The sequence below is a fragment of the Rhinoderma darwinii genome, chromosome 7 (genome assembly GCF_050947455.1).
Source record: "Rhinoderma darwinii isolate aRhiDar2 chromosome 7, aRhiDar2.hap1, whole genome shotgun sequence".
NCBI lineage: Eukaryota > Metazoa > Chordata > Amphibia > Anura > Rhinodermatidae > Rhinoderma > Rhinoderma darwinii.
The window spans coordinates 3,232,920-3,255,973 of NC_134693.1; the positions used below are offsets into that span (position 1 = coordinate 3,232,920).

At 35.7% G+C, this 23,054-nt stretch overlaps 1 protein-coding gene across 2 annotated transcripts in view; it reads right to left on the bottom strand.

Annotated features, from left to right (window-relative positions):
* The window catches only part of LOC142657009 (uncharacterized), a 37,681-nt gene extending 14,959 nt beyond the window's left edge, over positions 1-22,722 (bottom strand). The window contains exons 1-2 of one of the 2 annotated variants that reach the window (XM_075832060.1): positions 22,636-22,722; positions 6,646-6,873 (exon numbers count right to left, since the gene is read on the bottom strand). The gene's annotated coding sequence lies outside the window, so the exon portion shown is untranslated. Of the gene's footprint in view, positions 1-6,641; positions 6,874-22,635 lie in introns of both variants that reach the window. The other variant, XM_075832061.1, reaches the window with a different exon arrangement.
* Between the last annotated feature and the right edge of the window lie 332 nt (positions 22,723-23,054).

Below are 23,054 nucleotides of genomic sequence, written 5' to 3' on the forward strand. Positions count from 1 at the left end.
TACCTCCGGGGTTCCTCCTTTATTCTGCAGGTCACAGTTCACTATGTCATGAAGATATTAATATGCAAAAATGTGGACAGGATTAATACGTTGTGATTATCGCATTTCCGATTTCTTTGTCATCGCAAGATCGTAGGCACGTTCAACAGCGAGCGCAGATGCATTAGCAGAGATTGTGCGCGGCCCGCAGTCACGTCCGTGTGATGTCCATTTAAATAACGGACCACTGCAATTCAATGGGGCTCTTCACACATCTGTGATCTGTCATGGAGCGCGTGTACGTTGCGTGAAACTCACCACGTCTCCTATTAGGGCACGGCCAGACTGGCGGGAATTGCTCTGGAAATCCACAGCGGACATTTTCTCCATTGGTTTCCACACCTTTTTAGTTGGGTTCGTGCAGACGTTGCGGGAAATCTCCACTGCGGAGCACAGGCTACGGTGCGGAATTTGGTGTCCGCAGCATACACTGGCTGTTGCGGACTTGTTGCGGAATTTCTCCATTGAATTCAATGGAGATTCCAAATTCCGCAATGAAATCCGCAGATGTTATGTGCGTTGCGTTGCGGATTGGTTTTACAAACAGGATATTTCCTCATTCTGGCTGGACCTATGTGTTTCTATGTATTTCTATGTGTTTCTATGTGTTTCTATGTGTTTCTATGTATTTCTATGTGTTTCTATGTATTTCTATGTGTTTCTATGTATTTCTATGTGTTTCTATGTATTTCTATGTGTTTCTATGTATTTCTATGTGTTTCTATGTATTTCTATGTGTTTCCAGCTCTACAGCCAGACTGAGATGAAATGTTTTAAAAGACAGCAGGAAGAACTCTTCACCTGAATACGCAACGGCTAATCCGCAGCAATTTACTGCACATTTTAGGCAAAGCCGCAACGGAATCTGCAACGCAGATTATGTGCGGCGTTGATGCGGACAGTGTCTACAGAAAAACGCCACGTCTGGCCATGCCCTTAGCATCCGTTCTTGCGGATCAGACTCGGCCATTGAAGTCTATGGGTAAGTGAAAAAAACGGACAGCGCATGGATGATTGTCACGCATCAGTTGCTAAAGAAATGCATGGAAAAGTAAAACCAGGAAGAGCTCACAGAGGAGAATGACGGATGAGAAAAACGGATGCCACGCGGACGCAACTCGGACTGCAAAAATCACAAAATCAGAAAAAAATATATATATTTTTTTGTTTAAATTTAATAACAAAAAAGTCTCTACTTCTCCCCCGGGCGTTGACATAGCGATCATCCCTCTGTCCATCATCACATGGGCTGCAGCGTCATCGCAGGAGGCTGAACTATGCGGCGCTGTGGCAACGCCCAGGGGGTCAGTATTGTCTTTTCTTTCAAAAACTGCTTTCCGCTGTGTAGATTCCGCCAGAAAACCTGCCCCACAATTTGGTGCGGATTTTCGGCTGTAATTCCCTGCGGGTTCTGGGTCTGATACCCTGTGTACTTTTACGCAGCGTATCCATCCTGTGTGAACATGCCCTAAAAGAAAACTTTTCAAACTTAGGGTATGTTCACATAGCCCATTTTAGGTCGCAGAACGCCTCCAAACATCTGCCCATTGATTTCATTGAGAAAAACGGCGTTCTGTTCCGATGGGCCGTTTTTTTTACGCGCCCATTTTGAAATACGGCCGCGTAAAAGAACGGCTGAGTAAAAGAAGTGCAGGTCACTTCTCGGGACGTTTTTGGAACCGTTTTTAATGGACTCTATAGAAAAACAGTCGTAAAAATGTATTGATTTCGATGGTAACGGATCCGGTGTCCGTGGTTTCCGTTTGTGTCTGTTGTGCACCGGACCCGTCGATTTGCCTGAAGCAATAGCGTAGTTGACTACGGAACGACAGAACGGGACCCCAACGCAGATGTGAACAGAGCCTAACACTGACTTGGAAAAGGACTAAGAACATTAGTGACAGTAAATAACTATAGTAATTAGTGTCCGGCAGCTGCTGCCAAGCCAAATAAGATCATGGGGTGCATGAAAAGGGGCAAAGATGTACATGACGAGAACACAGTGTATAGAATATTGTGCATAGTGCTGAGCGCCAGTCTATAAGAAAGACATAGCAGAGCTGGAGAAGGGTTCATAGGTGACAACCAAAGTAATAAGGCCTCATGCACACGTGAGAATTCTGGTCAGTATTTGGAAGGCAAAACAAGGAGCGGGTCCGAAACATGGAAGAGGTGCAAATCTTTCCATTATAGGTTTTCTCTGTTTATGTTCCACTACTCGTTTTGGTTTCAAATACTGACGAGTGCACGAGGGGCTTAATGGAGTGGTCGGACTACAGTACCCAAAATATGATCAAAATAAGAGTAATTTAATTTAGAATAAAGACATCTGACGGGAGACCTAATAACTATGTTTAAATATGTGACGGTCAGTACAGTGACGTCTCATCATCTATTTATACCCCGGACTGGAACTACAACAAGGGGCGACCACTACATCTAGAGGAAAGAAGGATTCTACACCAACATAGAAGAGGATTCTCTACTGTAAGAGCAGTCACACTATGGAGCCTCTACTGTAAGATCAGTCACACTATGGAACCTCTACTGTAAGAGCAGTCACACTATGGAACCTCTACTGTAAGAGCAGTCACTCTATGGAGCCTCTACTGTAAGAGCGGTCACACTATGGAGCCTCTACTGTAAGATCAGTCACACTATGGAACCTCTACTGTAAGATCAGTCACACTATGGAACCTCTACTGTAAGAGCAGTCACACTATGGAGCCTCTACTGTAAGAGCAGTCACACTATGGAACATCTACTATAAGATCGGTCACACTATGGAGCCTCTACTGTAAGAGCAGTCACACTATGGAGCCTCTACTGTAAGAGCAGTCACACTATGGAGCATCTACTATAAGAGCAGTCACACTATGGAAGCTCTACTGTAAGAGCGGTCACACTATGGAACCTCTACTGTAAGAATGGAGCCTCTATTGTAAGAGCAGTCACACTATAGAACCTCTACTGTAAGATCAGTCACACTATGGAACCTCTACTGTAAGAGCAGTCACACTATAGAACCTCTACTGTAAGAGCAGCCACACTATAGAACCTCTACTGTAAGAGCAGTCACACTATAGAACCTCTACTGTAAGATCAGTCACACTATAGAACCTCTACTGTAAGATCAGTCACACTATAGAACCTCTACTGTAAGAGCAGTCACACTATAGAACCTCTACTGTAAGAGCAGCCACACTATAGAACCTCTACTGTAAGAGCAGTCACACTATAGAACCTCTACTGTAAGAGCAGCCACACTATAGAACCTCTACTGTAAGAGCAGTCACACTATAGAACCTCTACTGTAAGAGCAGTCACACTATGGAACCTCTACTGTAAGAGCAGTCACACTATGGAACCTCTACTGTAAGAGCAGTCACACTATAGAACCTCTACTGTAAGAGCAGTCACACTATGGAACCTCTACTGTAAGACCAGTCACACTATGGAACCTCTACTGTAAGAGCAGTCACACTATGGAACCTCTACTGTAAGAGCAGTCACACTATGGAACCTCTACTGTAAGAGCAGTCACACTATGGAACCTCTACTGTAAGAGCAGTCACACTATGGAACCTCTACTGTAAGAGCAGTCACACTATGGAACCTCTACTGTAAGAGCAGTCACACTATGGAGCCTCTACTGTAAGAGCAGTCACACTATGGAGCCTCTACTGTAAGAGCAGTCACACTATGGAACCTCTACTGTAAGAGCAGTCACACTATGGAACCTCTACTGTAAGAGCAGTCACACTATGGACCCTCTACTGTAAGATCGGTCACACTATGGAGCCTCTACTGTAAGAGCAGCCACACTATAGAACCTCTACTGTAAGAGCAGTCACACTATAGAACCTCTACTGTAAGAGCAGTCACACTATAGAACCTCTACTGTAAGAGCAGCCACACTATAGAACCTCTACTGTAAGAGCAGTCACACTATAGAACCTCTACTGTAAGAGCAGTCACACTATGGAACCTCTACTGTAAGAGCAGTCACACTATGGAACCTCTACTGTAAGAGCAGTCACACTATAGAACCTCTACTGTAAGAGCAGTCACACTATGGAACCTCTACTGTAAGAGCAGTCACACTATGGAACCTCTACTGTAAGAGCAGTCACACTATGGAACCTCTACTGTAAGAGCAGTCACACTATGGAACCTCTACTGTAAGAGCAGTCACACTATGGAACCTCTACTGTAAGAGCAGTCACACTATGGAACCTCTACTGTAAGAGCAGTCACACTATGGAACCTCTACTGTAAGAGCAGTCACACTATGGAACCTCTACTGTAAGAGCAGTCACACTATGGAGCCTCTACTGTAAGAGCAGTCACACTATGGAGCCTCTACTGTAAGAGCAGTCACACTATGGAACCTCTACTGTAAGAGCAGTCACACTATGGAACCTCTACTGTAAGAGCGGTCACACTATGGAACCTCTACTGTAAGAGCGGTCACACTATGGAACCTCTACTGTAAGAGCGGTCACACTATAGAACCTCTACTGTAAGAGCGGTCACACTATGGAACCTCTACTGTAAGAACGGTCACACTATGGAGCCTCTACTGTAAGAGCAGTCACACTATAGAACCTCTACTGTAAGAGCAGTCCCACTATGGAACCTCTACTGTAAGAGCAGTCACACTATGGAACATCTACTGTAAGAGCAGTCACACTATGGAACCTCTACTGTAAGAGCAGTCACACTATGGAACCTCTACTGTAAGAGCAGTCACACTATGGAGCCCCTACTGTAAGAGCAGTCACACTATGGAACCTCTACTGTAAGAGCAGTCACACTATGGACCCTCTACTGTAAGATCGGTCACACTATGGAGCCTCTACTGTAAGAGCAGTCACACTATAGAACCTCTACTGTAAGAGCAGTCACACTATGGAACCTCTACTGTAAGAGCAGTCACACTATAGAACCTCTACTGTAAGAGCAGCCACACTATGGAAGCTCTACTGTAAGATCAGTCACACTATAGAACCTCTACTGTAAGAGCAGCCACACTATAGAATCTCTACTGTAAGAGCAGCAACACTATGGAGCCTCTACTGTAAGATCGGTCACACTATGGAGCCTCTACTGTAAGAGCAGTCACACTATAGAACCTCTACTGTAAGAGCAGTCACACTATGGAACCTCTACTGTAAGAGCAGTCACACTATAGAACCTCTACTGTAAGAGCAGTCACACTATGGAAGCTCTACTGTAAGATCAGTCACACTATAGAACCTCTACTGTAAGAGCAGCCACACTATAGAATCTCTACTGTAAGAGCAGTAACACTATGGAGCCTCTACTGTAAGATCGGTCACACTATGGAGCCTCTACTGTAAGAGCAGTCACACTATAGAACCTCTACTGTAAGAGCAGTCACACTATGGAACCTCTACTGTAAGAGCAGTCACACTATAGAACCTCTACTGTAAGAGCAGCCACACTATAGAATCTCTACTGTAAGAGCAGCCACACTATAGAACCTCTACTGTAAGAGCAGTTACACTATGGACCCTCTACTGTAAGAGCAGTCACACTATGGAACCTCTACTGTAAGAGCAGTCACACTATGGAGCCTCTACTGTAAGATCAGTCACACTATGGAGCCTCTACTGTAAGATCAGTCACACTATGGAGCCTCTTACTGTAAGATCAGTCACACTATGGGACCTCTACTGTAAGAGCAGTCACACTATGGAACCTCTACTGTAAGAGCGGTCACACTATAGAACCTCTACTGTAAGATCAGTCACACTATGGAACCTCTACTGTAAGAGCAGTCACACTATGGAACCTCTACTGTAAGAGCAGTCACACTATGGAGCCTCTACTGTAAGATCAGTCACACTATGGAGCCTCTACTGTAAGAGCAGTCACACTATGGAGCCTCTACTGTAAGAGCAGTCACACTATGGAGCCTTACTGTAAGAGCAGTCACACTATGGAACCTCTACTGTAAGAGCAGTCACACTATAGAACCTCTACTGTAAGAGCAGTCACACTATGGAGCCTCTACTGGAAGAGCAGTCACACTATAGAACCTCTACTGTAAGATCAGTCACACTATGGGACCTCTACTGTAAGAGCAGTCACACTATGGAACCTCTACTGTAAGAGCGGTCACACTATAGAACCTCTACTGTAAGAGCAGTCACACTATGGAACCTCTACTGTAAGATCAGTCACACTATGGAACCTCTACTGTAAGATCAGTCACACTATGGAACCTCTACTGTAAGAGCAGTCACACTATGGAACCTCTACTGTAAGAGCAGTCACACTATGGAACCTCTACTGTAAGAGCGGTTACACTATGGAGCCTCTACTGTAAGAGCAGTCACACTATGAAACCTCTACTGTAAGAGCAGTCACACTATGGAACCTCTACTGTAAGAGCGGTTGCACTATGGAGCCTCTACTGTAAGAGCAGTCACACTATGAAACCTCTACTGTAAGAGCAGTCACACTATGGAACCTCTACTGTAAGAGCGGTTACACTATGGAGCCTCTACTGTAAGAGCGGTCACACTATGAAACCTCTACTGTAAGAGCAGTCACACTATATATAAAGAATATACCTACTATTCTTGTCTTTTTCGAGCCTCACGGTGTGTCTTTCTCCTCAGATGTTAAGTTGCTTCTCTACTGGTTTGTGTCCCTGATAGAACCCAATTGTTCAATCTCTTTAGTATCCAAATGCATAAACAAGTCAATGTTAAGCGCTTCTCCAAACGCTGCGGGTTTAGCGCTCTTATTTCTGATAGCTTTTTGACAAGGCCGGTAACCAATCCCAACTTGGATATAACAAAACTAAAATATAATAAAAATAGCAAAATAATTAAAATACGAGAGAAAAAAATACATAAATCGCAAAATAAAAATATTAGAGTTTGATGGTATTAACCATTAAAACATAACGCATCCTTGCCTTATCCGAACCTATTACATGTGTCAATGTAAAGTGCGCAAGCACTAGTGAATTATCTGTCTAGATACAAGTGTATCATTATTACAAATTACTGAAGAGTGAAACGAATCTTATATTGAATGTTACGTTGTAACTAATAAATTCCCATTGGTATCCACCCAGTGAAATATAGTAGTTATAGTCTTGTATATAGGAGCAGTATTATAGTAGTTATATTCTTGTATATAGGGGCAGCATTATAGTAGTTATATTCTTGTATATAGGAGCAGTATTATAGTAGTTATATTCTTGTATATAGGAGGCAGTATTATAGTAGTTATATTCTTGTATATAGGGGGCAGTATTATAGTAGTTATATTCTTGTATATAGGGGCAGTATTATAGTAGTTATATTCTTGTATATAGGAGGCAGTATTATAGTAGTTATATTCTTGTATATAGGAGCAGTATTATAGTAGTTATATTCTTGTATATAGGGGGCAGTATTATAGTAGTTATATTCTTGTATATAGGAGCAGTATTATAGTAGTTATATTCTTGTATATAGGAGGCAGTATTATAGTAGTTATATTCTTGTATATAGGGGGTAGTATTATAGTAGTTATATTCTTGTATATAGGGGCAGTATTATAGTAGTTATATTCTTGTATATAGGAGCAGTATTATAGTAGTTATATTCTTGTATATAGGGAGCAGTATTATAGTAGTTATATACTTGTATATAGTGGGCAGTATTATAGTCGTTATATTCTTGTATATAGGGGGCAGTATTATAGTAGTAATATTCTTGTATATAGGAGCAGCATTATAGTAGTTATATTCTTGTATATAGGGGCAGTATTATAGTAGGTATATTCTTGTATATAGGGGGCAGTATTATAGTAGTTATATGCCTGTATATAGAGGCAGTATTATAGTAGTTATATTCTTGTATATAGGGGCAGTATTATAGTAGTTATATTCTTGTATATAGGAGCAGTATTATAGTAGTTATATTCTTGTATATAGGGGGCAGTATTATAGTAGTTATATTCTTGTATATAGGGGGCAGTATTATAGTAGTTATATTCTTATATATAGGGGGGCAGTATTATAGTAGTTATATTCTTGTATATAGGGGGCAGTATTATAGTAGTTATATTCTTGTATATAGGAGCAGTATTATAGTAGTTATATTCTTGTATATAGGGAACAGTATTATAGTAGATATATTCTTGTATATAGGGACAGTATTATAGTAGTTATATTCTTGTATATAGGAGCAGTATTATAATAGTTATATTCTTGTATATAGTGGCAGTATTATAGTAGATATATTCTTGTATATAGGGGCAGTATTATAGTAGATATATTCTTGTATATAGGAGCAGTATTATAGTAGTTATATTCTTGTATATAGGAGCAGTATTATAATAGTTATATTCTTGTATATAGTGGCAGTATTATAGTAGTTATATTCTTGTATATAGGGGCAGTATTATAGTAGTTATATTCATGTATATAGGGGGCAGTATTATAGTAGTTATATTCTTGTATACAGGGGGCAGTATTATAGTAGTTACATTCTTATATATAGGGGCAGTATTATAGTAGTTATATTCTTGTATATAGGGGCAGTATTATAGTAGTTATATTCTTGTATATAGGGGGCAGTATTATAGTCGTTATATTCTTGTATATAGGGGCAGTATTATAGTAGTTATATTCTTGTATATAGGGGCAGTATTATAGTCGTTATATTCTTGTATATAGGGGCAGTATTATAGTCGTTATATTCTTGTATATAGGGGCAGTATTATAGTAGTTATATTCTTGTATATAGGGGCAGTATTATAGTAGTTATATTCTTGTATATAGGGAACAGTATTATAGTAGTTATATTCTTGTATATAGGGGCAGTATTATAGTAGTTATATTCTTGTATATAGGAGCAGTATTATAGTAGATATATTCTTGTATATAGGGACAGTATTATAGTAGTTATATTCTTGTATATAGGAGCAGTATTATAGTAGTTATATTCTTGTATATAGGGGGTAGTATTATAGTAGTTATATGCTTGTATATAGGGGCAGTATTATAGTAGTTATATGCTTGTATATAGGGGCAGTATTATCGTAGTTATATTCTTGTATATAGGGGCAGTATTATAATAGTTATATTCTTGTATATAGGAGCAGTATTATAATAGTTATATTCTTGTATATAGTGGCAGTATTATAGTAGATATATTCTTGTATATAGGGGCAGTATTATAGTAGATATATTCTTGTATATAGGAGCAGTATTATAGTAGTTATATTCTTGTATATAGGGGGCAGTATTATAGTAGTTATATTCTTGTATATAGGAGCAGTATTATAGTAGTTATATTCTTGTATATAGGAGGCAGTATTATAGTAGTTATATTCTTGTATATAGGGGGTAGTATTATAGTAGTTATATTCTTGTATATAGGGGCAGTATTAAAGTAGTTATATTCTTGTATATAGGAGCAGTATTATAGTAGTTATATTCTTGTATATAGGGAGCAGTATTATAGTAGTTATATACTTGTATATAGTGGGCAGTATTATAGTCGTTATATTCTTGTATATAGGGGGCAGTATTATAGTAGTAATATTCTTGTATATAGGAGCAGCATTATAGTAGTTATATTCTTGTATATAGGGGCAGTATTATAGTAGGTATATTCTTGTATATAGGGGGCAGTATTATAGTAGTTATATGCCTGTATATAGAGGCAGTATTATAGTAGTTATATTCTTGTATATAGGGGCAGTATTATAGTAGTTATATTCTTGTATATAGGAGCAGTATTATAGTAGTTATATTCTTGTATATAGGAGCAGTATTATAGTAGTTATATTCTTGTATATAGGAGCAGTATTATAATAGTTATATTCTTGTATATAGTGGCAGTATTATAGTAGTTATATTCTTGTATATAGGGGCAGTATTATAGTAGTTATATTCATGTATATAGGGGGCAGTATTATAGTAGTTATATTCTTGTATACAGGGGGCAGTATTATAGTAGTTACATTCTTATATATAGGGGCAGTATTATAGTAGTTATATTCTTGTATATAGGGGCAGTATTATAGTAGTTATATTCTTGTATATAGGGGGCAGTATTATAGTCGTTATATTCTTGTATATAGGGGCAGTATTATAGTAGTTATATTCTTGTATATAGGGGCAGTATTATAGTCGTTATATTCTTGTATATAGGGGCAGTATTATAGTCGTTATATTCTTGTATATAGGGGCAGTATTATAGTAGTTATATTCTTGTATATAGGGGCAGTATTATAGTAGTTATATTCTTGTATATAGGGAACAGTATTATAGTAGTTATATTCTTGTATATAGGGGCAGTATTATAGTAGTTATATTCTTGTATATAGGAGCAGTATTATAGTAGATATATTCTTGTATATAGGGACAGTATTATAGTAGTTATATTCTTGTATATAGGAGCAGTATTATAGTAGTTATATTCTTGTATATAGGGGGTAGTATTATAGTAGTTATATGCTTGTATATAGGGGCAGTATTATAGTAGTTATATGCTTGTATATAGGGGCAGTATTATCGTAGTTATATTCTTGTATATAGGGGCAGTATTATAATAGTTATATTCTTGTATATAGGAGCAGTATTATAATAGTTATATTCTTGTATATAGTGGCAGTATTATAGTAGATATATTCTTGTATATAGGGGCAGTATTATAGTAGATATATTCTTGTATATAGGAGCAGTATTATAGTAGTTATATTCTTGTATATAGGGGGCAGTATTATAGTAGTTATATTCTTGTATATAGGAGCAGTATTATAGTAGTTATATTCTTGTATATAGGAGGCAGTATTATAGTAGTTATATTCTTGTATATAGGGGGTAGTATTATAGTAGTTATATTCTTGTATATAGGGGCAGTATTATAGTAGTTATATTCTTGTATATAGGAGCAGTATTATAGTAGTTATATTCTTGTATATAGGGAGCAGTATTATAGTAGTTATATACTTGTATATAGTGGGCAGTATTATAGTCGTTATATTCTTGTATATAGGGGGCAGTATTATAGTAGTAATATTCTTGTATATAGGAGCAGCATTATAGTAGTTATATTCTTGTATATAGGGGCAGTATTATAGTAGGTATATTCTTGTATATAGGGGGCAGTATTATAGTAGTTATATGCCTGTATATAGAGGCAGTATTATAGTAGTTATATTCTTGTATATAGGGGCAGTATTATAGTAGTTATATTCTTGTATATAGGAGCAGTATTATAGTAGTTATATTCTTGTATATAGGGGGCAGTATTATAGTAGTTATATTCTTGTATATAGGGGGCAGTATTATAGTAGTTATATTCTTATATATAGGGGGGCAGTATTATAGTAGTTATATTCTTGTATATAGGGGGCAGTATTATAGTAGTTATATTCTTGTATATAGGAGCAGTATTATAGTAGTTATATTCTTGTATATAGGGAACAGTATTATAGTAGATATATTCTTGTATATAGGGACAGTATTATAGTAGTTATATTCTTGTATATAGGAGCAGTATTATAATAGTTATATTCTTGTATATAGTGGCAGTATTATAGTAGATATATTCTTGTATATAGGGGCAGTATTATAGTAGATATATTCTTGTATATAGGAGCAGTATTATAGTAGTTATATTCTTGTATATAGGAGCAGTATTATAATAGTTATATTCTTGTATATAGTGGCAGTATTATAGTAGTTATATTCTTGTATATAGGGGCAGTATTATAGTAGTTATATTCATGTATATAGGGGGCAGTATTATAGTAGTTATATTCTTGTATACAGGGGGCAGTATTATAGTAGTTACATTCTTATATATAGGGGCAGTATTATAGTAGTTATATTCTTGTATATAGGGGCAGTATTATAGTAGTTATATTCTTGTATATAGGGGGCAGTATTATAGTCGTTATATTCTTGTATATAGGGGCAGTATTATAGTAGTTATATTCTTGTATATAGGGGCAGTATTATAGTCGTTATATTCTTGTATATAGGGGCAGTATTATAGTCGTTATATTCTTGTATATAGGGGCAGTATTATAGTAGTTATATTCTTGTATATAGGGGCAGTATTATAGTAGTTATATTCTTGTATATAGGGAACAGTATTATAGTAGTTATATTCTTGTATATAGGGGCAGTATTATAGTAGTTATATTCTTGTATATAGGAGCAGTATTATAGTAGATATATTCTTGTATATAGGGACAGTATTATAGTAGTTATATTCTTGTATATAGGAGCAGTATTATAGTAGTTATATTCTTGTATATAGGGGGTAGTATTATAGTAGTTATATGCTTGTATATAGGGGCAGTATTATAGTAGTTATATGCTTGTATATAGGGGCAGTATTATCGTAGTTATATTCTTGTATATAGGGGCAGTATTATAATAGTTATATTCTTGTATATAGGAGCAGTATTATAATAGTTATATTCTTGTATATAGTGGCAGTATTATAGTAGATATATTCTTGTATATAGGGGCAGTATTATAGTAGATATATTCTTGTATATAGGAGCAGTATTATAGTAGTTATATTCTTGTATATAGGAGCAGTATTATAGTAGTTATATTCATGTATATAGGGGGCAGTATTATAGTAGTTATATTCTTGTATACAGGGGGCAGTATTATAGTAGTTACATTCATGTATACAGGGGGCAGTATTATAGTAGTTATATTCTTGTATACAGGGGGCAGTATTATAGTAGTTACATTCTTATATATAGGGGCAGTATTATAGTAGATATATTCTTGTATATAGGGACAGTATTATAGTAGTTATATTCTTGTATATAGGGAGCAGTATTATAGTAGTTATATTCTTATATATAGGGGGCAGTATTATAGTAGTTATATTCTTGTATATAGGACAGTATTATAGTAGTTATATTCTTGTATATAGTGGCAGTATTATAGTAGATATATTCTTGTATATAGGGGCAGTATTATAGTAGATATATTCTTGTATATAGGGGCAGTATTATAGTAGATATATTCTTGTATATAGGAGCAGTATTATAGTAGTTATATTCTTGTATATAGGAGCAGTATTATAGTAGTTATATTCATGTATATAGGGGGCAGTATTATAGTAGTTATATTCTTGTATACAGGGGGCAGTATTATAGTAGTTACATACATGTATATAGGGGGCAGTATTATAGTAGTTATATTCTTGTATACAGGGGGCAGTATTATAGTAGTTACATTCTTATATATAGGGGCAGTATTATAGTAGTTATATTCTTGTATATAGGGGCAGTATTATAGTAGTTATATTCTTGTATATAGGGGGCAGTATTATAGTCGTTATATTCTTGTATATAGGGGCAGTATTATAGTAGTTATATTCTTGTATATAGGGGCAGTATTATAGTAGTTATATTCTTGTATATAGGGGCAGTATTATAGTAGTTATATTCTTGTATATAGGGGCAGTATTATAGTCGTTATATTCTTGTATATAGGGGCAGTATTATAGTAGTTACATTCATGTATATAGGGGGCAGTATTATAGTAGTTATAATCTTGTATACAGGGGGCAGTATTATAGTAGTTACATTCTTATATATAGGGGCAGTATTAGGGCATGACCACACATGGCGGAATTCCTCCGCAACTGTCCGCATCAATGCCGCACCTAATCCGGGTTGCGGATTACGGCTGCGGATCTGCACAAAATGTGCAGAAAATTGATGCGGACTAGCTGCTGCGGACTGCGGGAAAAGTGCTTCCCTTCTCCCTATCAGTGCAGGATAGAGAGAAGGGACAGCACTTTCCCTAGTGAAAGTAAAAGAAATTCATACTTACCGCCCGTTGTCTTTATGACGCGTCCCTCCTTCGGCATCCAGCCCGACCTCCCTGGATGACGCGCCAGTCCATGTGACCGCTGCAGCCTGTGCTTGGCCTGTGATTGGCTGCAGCCGTCACTTACACTGAAACGTCATCCTGGGAGGCCGGACTGGAGACAGAAACAGGGAGTTCTCGGTAAGTACGAACTTCATTTTTTTTTACAGATACATGTATATTGGGATCGGTAGTCACTGTCCCGGGTGCAGAAACAGTTACTGCCGATCGCTTAACTCTTTCAGCACCCTGGACAGTGACTATTTACTGACGTCTCCTAGCAACGCTCCCGTCATTACGGGAGCCCCATTGACTTCCTCAGTCTGGCTGTAGACCTAGAAATACATAGGTCCAGCCAGAATGAAGAAATGTCAAGTAAAAAAAGCAAGACGCATCCGCAGCACACATGACATGTGCATGACAGCTGCGGACTTCATTGCGGAACTTTGAATCTCCATTGAAGTCAATGGAGAAATTCCGCCATGAGTCCGCCACTGCTCCGCAACAGACAGAGCATGCTGCGGACACCAAATTCCGCTCCGCAGCCTATGCTCCGCAGCGGAATTGTACGCATCGTGTAAACGAACACTGCTAAATTAAAGTGAAAGTCAATGTAGAAACGGCTCCGCTGCGGATTAACGCTGCGGAGTGTCCGCAGCGGAATTTAAGTGCAATTCCGCCATGTGTGAACCCGCCCTTATAGTAGTTATATTCTTGTATATAGGGGCAGTATTATAGTAGTTATATTCTTGTATATAGGGGGCAGTATTATAGTCGTTATATTCTTGTATATAGGGGCAGTATTATAGTAGTTATATTCTTGTATATAGGGGCAGTATTATAGTAGTTATATTCTTGTATATAGGGGCAGTATTATAGTAGTTATATTCTTGTATATAGGGGCAGTATTATAGTCGTTATATTCTTGTATATAGGGGGCAGTATTATATTCGTTATATTCTTGTATATAGGGGGCAGTATTATAGTATTTATATTCTTGTATATAGGGGGCAGTATTATAGTAGTTATATTCTTGTATATAGGAGCAGTATTATAGTAGTTATATTCTTGTATATAGGGGCAGTATTATAGTAGTTATATTCTTGTATATAGGGGCAGTATTATAGTAGTTATATTCTTGTATATAGGGGCAGTATTATAGTCGTTATATTCTTGTATATAGGGACAGTATTATAGTAGTTATATTCTTGTATATAGGGAGCAGTATTATAGTAGTTATATTCTTGTATATATGAGCAGTATTATAGTAGTTATATTCTTGTATATAGGAGCAGTATTATAGTAGTTATATTCTTGTATATAGGGGGCAGTATTATAGTAGTTATATTCTTGTATATAGGAGCAGTATTATAGTAGTTATATTCTTTGATATAGGGAGCAGTATTATAGTAGTTATATTCTTGTATATAGGGAGAAGTATTATAGTAGTTATATTCTTGTATATAGGGAGCAGTATTATAGTAGTTATATTCTTGTATATAGGGGCAGTATTATAGTAATTATATTCTTGTATATAGGAGCAGTATTATAGTAGTTATATTCTTGTATATAGGGGGCAGTATTATAGTAGTTATATTGTTGTATATAGGAGCAGTATTATAGTAGTTATATTCTTGTATATAGGGAGCAGTATTATAGTAGTTATATTCTTGCATATAGGGAGAAGTATTATAGTAGTTATATTCTTGTATATAGGGAGCAGTATTATTGTAGTTATATTCTTGTATCTAGGGGCAGTATTATAGTAGATATATTCTTGTATATAGGAGCAGTATTATAGTAGTTATATTCTTGTATATAGAGGGCAGTATTATAGTAGTTATATTCTTGTATATAGGGGCAGTATTATAGTAGTTATATTGTTGTATATAGGGGCAGTATTATAGTAGTTATATTCTTGTATATCGGGGGCAGTATTATAGTAGTTATATTCTTGTATATAGGGGGCAGTATTATAGTAGTTATATTCTTGTATATAGGGGCAGTATGAGGGTATGTTCACACGGCCTATTTACGGACGTAAATCGGGCGTTTTTGCCCCGAATTACGTCCGAAAATAGCGCCTCAATAGCGCTGACAAACATCTGCCCATTGAAAGCAATGGGCAGACGTTTGTCTGTTCACACGAGGCGTAATTTACGCGCCGCTGTCAAATGACGGCGCGTAAATAGACGCCCGCGTCAAAGAAGTGACCTGTCACTTCTTTGGCCGTAATTGGAGCCGTTATTCATTGACTTCAATGAATAGCAGCGCCAATTACGTCCGTAATGGACGCGGCGTTCAAGCGCCTGCACATGCCGTTACGGCTGAAATTACGGGGATGTTTTCAGGCTGAAACATCCCCGTAATTTCAGCCGTAACGGACGCCCTCGTGTGAACATACCCTTATAGTAGTTATATTCTTGTATATAGGAGCAGTATTATAGTAGTTATATTCTTGTATATAGGAGCAGTATTATAGTAGTTATATTCTTGTATATAGGGGGCAGTATTATAGTAGTTATATTCTTGTATATAGGGGCAGTATTATAGTAGTTATATTCTTGTGTATAGGGGCAGTATTATAGTAGTTATATTCTTGTATATAGGAGCAGTATTATAGTAGATCTATTCTTGTATTTAGGTGCAGTATTATAATAGTTATATTCCTGTATATAGGAGCAGTATTATAGTAGTTATATTCTTGTATATAGAAGCAGTATTATAGTAGGTATATTCTTGTATATAGGGGGCAGTATTATAGTAGTTATATTCTTGTATATAGGGGCAGTATTATAGCAGTTATATTCTTGTATATAGGAGCAGTATTATAGTAGTTATATTCTTGTATATAGGAGGCAGTATTATAGTAGTTATATTCTTGTATATAGGAGCAGTATTATAGTAGTTATATTCCTGTATATAGGGGGCAGTATTATAGTAGTTATATTCTTGCATATAGGGGGAAGTATTATAGCAGTTATATTCTTGTATATAGGGGCAGTATTATAGCAGTTATATTCTTGTATATAGGAGCAGTATTATAGTAGTTATATTCTTGTATATAGGAGGCAGTATTATAGTAGTTATATTCTTGTATATAGGAGCAGTATTATAGTAGTTATATTCTTGTATATAGGAGCAGTATTATAGTAGTTATATTCTTGTATATAGGTGCAGTATTATAGTAGTTATATTCTTGTATATAGGTGCAGTATTATAGTAGTTATATTCTTGTATATAGGAGCAGTATTATAGTAGTTATATCCTTGTATATAGGAGCAGAATTATAGTAGTTATATTCTTGTATATAGGAGGCAGTATTATAGTAGTTATATTCTTGTATATAGGAGGCAGTATTATAGTAGTTCTATTCTTGTATATAGGGGCAGTATTATAGTAGTTATATTCTTGTATATAGGGGGCAGTATTATAGTAGTTATATTCTTGTATATAGGGGGCAGTATTATAGTAGTTGTATTCTTGTATATAGGGCAGTATTATAGTAGTTTTATTCTTGTATATAGGGGCAGTATTATAGTAGTTATATTCTTGTATATAGGGGCAGTATTATAGTAGTTATGTTCTTGTATATAGGGGCCGTAGTATAGTAGTTATATTCTTGTATATAGGGGGGCAGTATTATAGTAGTTATATTCCTGTATATAGAGCCAGTATTATAGTAGTTATAGTCTTGTATATAGGGGCAGTATTATAGTAGTTATATTCTTGTATATGGGGGCAGTATTATAGTAGTTATATTATTGTATATAGGGGCAGTATTATAGTAGTTATATTCTTGTATATAGGAGGCAGTATTATAGTAATTATATTCTTGTATATAGGGGCAGTATTATAGTAGTTATATTCTTGTATATAGGGAGCAGTATTATAGTAGTTATAGTCTTGTATATAGGGGCAGTATTATAGTAGTTATATTCCTGTATATAGAGCCAGTATTATAGTAGTTATATTCTTGTATATAGGAGCAGTATTATAGTAGTTATATTCTTGTATATAGAGGGCAGTATTATAGTAGTTATATTCTTGCATATAGGGGCAGTATTATAGTAATTATATTCTTGTATCTAGGGGCAGTATTATAGTAGTTATATTCTTGTATATAGAGGGCAGTATTATAGTAGTTATATTCTTGTATATAGGAGCAGTATTATAGTAGTTATATTCTTGTATATAGGGGGCAGTATTATAGTAGTTATATTGTTGTATATAGGAGCAGTATTATAGTAGTTATATTCTTGTATATAGGGAGCAGTATTATAGTAGTTATATTCTTGCATATAGGGAGAAGTATTATAGTAGTTATATTCTTGTATATAGGGAGCAGTATTATTGTAGTTATATTCTTGTATCTAGGGGCAGTATTATAGTAGTTATATTCTTGTATATAGAGGGCAGTATTATAGTAGTTATATTCTTGTATATAGGGGCAGTATTATAGTAGTTATATTGTTGTATATAGGGGCAGTATTATAGTAGTTATATTCTTGTATATCGGGGGCAGTATTATAGTAGTTATATTCTTGTATATAGGGGGCAGTATTATAGTAGTTATATTCTTGTATATAGGGGCAGTATGAGGGTATGTTCACACGGCCTATTTACGGACGTAAATCGGGCGTTTTTGCCCCGAATTACGTCCGAAAATAGCGCCTCAATAGCGCTGACAAACATCTGCCCATTGAAAGCAATGGGCAGACGTTTGTCTGTTCACACGAGGCGTAATTTACGCGCCGCTGTCAAATGAGGCGCGTAAATAGACGCCCGCGTCAAAGAAGTGACCTGTCACTTCTTTGGCCGTAATTGGAGCCGTTATTCATTGACTTCAATGAATAGCAGCGCCAATTACGTCCGTAATGGACGCGGCGTTCAAGCGCCTGCACATGCCGTTACGGCTGAAATTACGGGGATGTTTTCAGGCTGAAACATCCCCGTAATTTCATCCGTTACGCACGCCCTCGTGTGAACATACCCTTATAGTAGTTATATTCTTGTATATTGGAGCAGTATTATAGTAGTTATATTCTTGTATATAGGGGGCAGTATTATAGTAGTTATATTCTTGTATATAGGGGCAGTATTATAGTAGTTATATTCTTGTGTATAGGGGCAGTATTATAGTAGTTATATTCTTGTATATAGGAGCAGTATTATAGTAGATCTATTCTTGTATATAGGAGCAGTATTATAGTAGTTATATTCCTGTATATAGGGGCAGTATTATAGTAGTTATATTCTTGTATATAGGTGCAGTATTATAATAGTTATATTCCTGTATATAGGAGCAGTATTATAGTAGTTATATTCTTGTATATAGAAGCAGTATTATAGTAGGTATATTCTTGTATATAGGGGGCAGTATTATAGTAGTTATATTCTTGTATATAGGGGGCAGTATTATAGTAGTTATATTCTTGTATATAGGGGCAGTATTATAGCAGTTATATTCTTGTATATAGGAGCAGTATTATAGTAGTTATATTCTTGTATATAGGAGGCAGTATTATAGTAGTTATATTCTTGTATATAGGAGCAGTATTATAGTAGTTATATTCCTGTATATAGGGGGCAGTATTATAGTAGTTATATTCTTGCATATAGGGGGCAGTATTATAGCAGTTATATTCTTGTATATAGGGGCAGTATTATAGCAGTTATATTCTTGTATATAGGAGCAGTATTATAGTAGTTATATTCTTGTATATAGGAGGCAGTATTATAGTAGTTATATTCTTGTATATAGGAGCAGTATTATAGTAGTTATATTCTTGTATATAGGAGCAGTATTATAGTAGTTATATTCTTGTATATAGGTGCAGTATTATAGTAGTTATATTCTTGTATATATAGGGGCAGTATTATAGTAGTTATATTCTTGTATATAGTGGCAGTATTATAGTAGTTATATCCTTGTATATAGGGGCAGAATTATAGTAGTTATATTCTTGTATATAGGAGCAGTATTATAGTAGTTATATTCTTGTATATAGGAGCAGTATTATAGTAGTTATATCCTTGTATATAGGAGCAGTATTATAGTAGTTATATTCTTGTATATACGAGCAGTATTATAGTAGTTATATTCTTGTATATAGGGGCAGTATTATAGTAGTTATATTCTTGTATATAGGAGCAGTATTATAGTAGTTATATTCTTGTATATAGGGGCAGAATTATAGTAGTTATATTCTTGTATATAGGGACAGTATTATAGTAGTTATATTCTTGTATATAGGGACAGTATTATAGTAGTTATATTCTTGTATATAGAGAGCAGTATTGTAGTAGTTATATTCTTGTATATAGGAGCAGTATTATAGTAGATATATTCTTGTATATAGGGGGCAGTATTATAGTAGTTATATTCTTGTATATAGGTGCAGTATTATAGTAGTTATATTCTTGTATATAGGAGCAGTATTATAGTAGTTATATCCTTGTATATAGGGAGCAATATTATAGTAGTTGTATTCTTGTATATAGGGGCAGTATTATAGTAGTTATATTCTTGTATATAGGGGGCAGTATTATAGTAGTTATATTCTTGTATATAGGGGCAGTATTATAGTAGTTATATTCTTGTATATAGGGGCAGTATTATAGTAGTTATATTCTTGTATATAGGGGCAGTATTATAGTAGTTATATTCTTGTATATAGGGGGCAGTATTATAGTAGTTATATTCTTGTATATAGGAGCAGAATTATAGTAGTTGTATTCTTGTATATAGGGCAGTATTATAGTAGTTTTATTCTTGTATATAGGGGCAGTATTATAGTAGTTATATTCTTGTATATAGGGGGGCAGTATTATAGTAGTTATATTCCTGTATATAGAGCCAGTATTATAGTAGTTATAGTCTTGTATATAGGGGCAGTATTATAGTAGTTATATTCTTGTATATGGGGGCAGTATTATAGTAGTTATATTATTGTATATAGGGGCAGTATTATAGTAGTTATATTCTTGTATATAGGAGGCAGTATTATAGTAATTATATTCTTGTATATAGGGGCAGTATTATAGTAGTTATATTCTTGTATATAGGGAGCAGTATTATAGTAGTTATAGTCTTGTATATAGGGGCAGTATTATAGTAGTTATATTCCTGTATATAGAGCCAGTATTATAGTAGTTATATTCTTGTATATAGGAGCAGTATTATAGTAGTTATATTCTTGTATATAGAGGGCAGTATTATAGTAGTTATATTCTTGTATATAGGAGCAGTATTATAGTAGGTATATTCCTGTATATAGGGGCAGTATTATAGTAGTTATATTCTTGTATATAGGGGCAGTATTATAGTAGTTATATTCTTGTATATAGGAGCAGTATTATAGTAGGTATATTCCTGTATATAGAGCCAGTATTATAGTAGTTATATTCTTGTATATAGGAGCAGTATTATAGTAGTTATATTCTTGTATATAGGAGCAGTATTATAGTAGTTATATTCTTGTATATAGGGGGCAGTATTATAGTAGTTATATTCTTGTATATAGGAGCAGTATTATAGTAGGTATATTCCTGTATATAGAGCCAGTATTATAGTAGTTATATTGTATATAGGGGCAGTATTATAGTAGTTATATTCTTGTATATAGGGGCAGTATTATAGTAGTTATATTCTTGTATATAGGGGCAGTATTATAGTAGTTATATTCTTGTATATAGGGGCAGTATTATAGTAGTTATATTCTTGTATATAGGGGCAGTATAATAGTAGTTATATTCTTGTATATAGGGAGCAGTATTATAGTAGTTATATTCTTGTATATAGGAGCAGTATTATAGTAGTTATATTCTTGTATATAGGAGCAGTATTATAGTAGTTATATTCTTGTATATAGGAGCAGTATTATAGTGGTTATATTCTTGTATATAGGAGCAGTATTATAGTAGGTATATTCCTGTATATAGGAGGCAATATTATAGCAGTTATATTCTTGTATATAGGAGCAGTATTATAGTAGTTATATTCTTGTATATAGGGAGCAGTATTATAGTAGGTATATTCCTGTATATAGAGGCAGTATTATAGTAGTTATATTCTTGTATATAGAGCCAGTATTATAGTAGTTATAATACTGCTCACTATGTACAAGAAGATTATAGATCTGACTGAACAGGAGAATGTTCATATATCGCTAGGAGCCACACAGATATAGTTGTAGCATTGTGGGGCCACTTTGTCTTCACACCAGGGGCCACACCTGCATGGAGTTTGAATGTTCTCTCTTATGCGCCATCACAGGCTTGTGGGGTAATTGGTCTCCTATAATATCTGCCCCAGTATGTGTGAGATAAGGAGATTTGATCTTGGGATCAGGGATGATGGGAGTGATACATTGTGTACGGAGTGACAGGATATGTTAGTGCTATATAATGACACAATGTTACAATAATGACGGACAGTCTGGGCACTTTGCTGGATCGGATTGGTGGAGATTTTTACATCAGAACACGGAGAAAAATGCAAAAGTAATAAAATGTAGATAAGTATTTCATGGATTTGGGGGGGTGTTTGTGAGTTCTGGGTGCAGGGCGGGGGCGATAAGGGACGTTACCCTTGAGTTGCCCGGTAACATTCCCAGAGAAGTCCAGTGCCCACGGTTGTTTTTGGAGCCGGCTCAGTGATTACGTTTTCTAGGCAGAGCTGATAAAAGGGGAGAGGTACTTTCTCCTACCTTGTCCCATAGATCCAGATCAGAGTGATCGGAGGGAGCTGCCCGACTCCTGCCCTTGCTCTTCCACTTTCCCTGTGGTATTTGCAGCCTCCACCCCTCTGCTCTGTCTCTTCTTCCTCTTTCCACCCTCAGCCAAACCCTCTCATTCCTCTCTGAAACATCCTATTATTAACCAACCGCCCCCCCCAGGTACTGGCAGTGAACAAGTTAAGTTTTGCATTGTCCAGCGAGAATGGGGTTAAAGAGGAAGGATCTCTGTGACAAGAAGGTGACAGTTTGGGCAGGTTACATCTGGTTACTCAGCAGCAAGTTCATTATTAACCTGATGAGACGTCTGCCCAGATCTACTAAGCGGTGGGAAAAAAAATCAGCATTACATGTGTAATAAACAGGATATATATATAATAAACAGGATATAT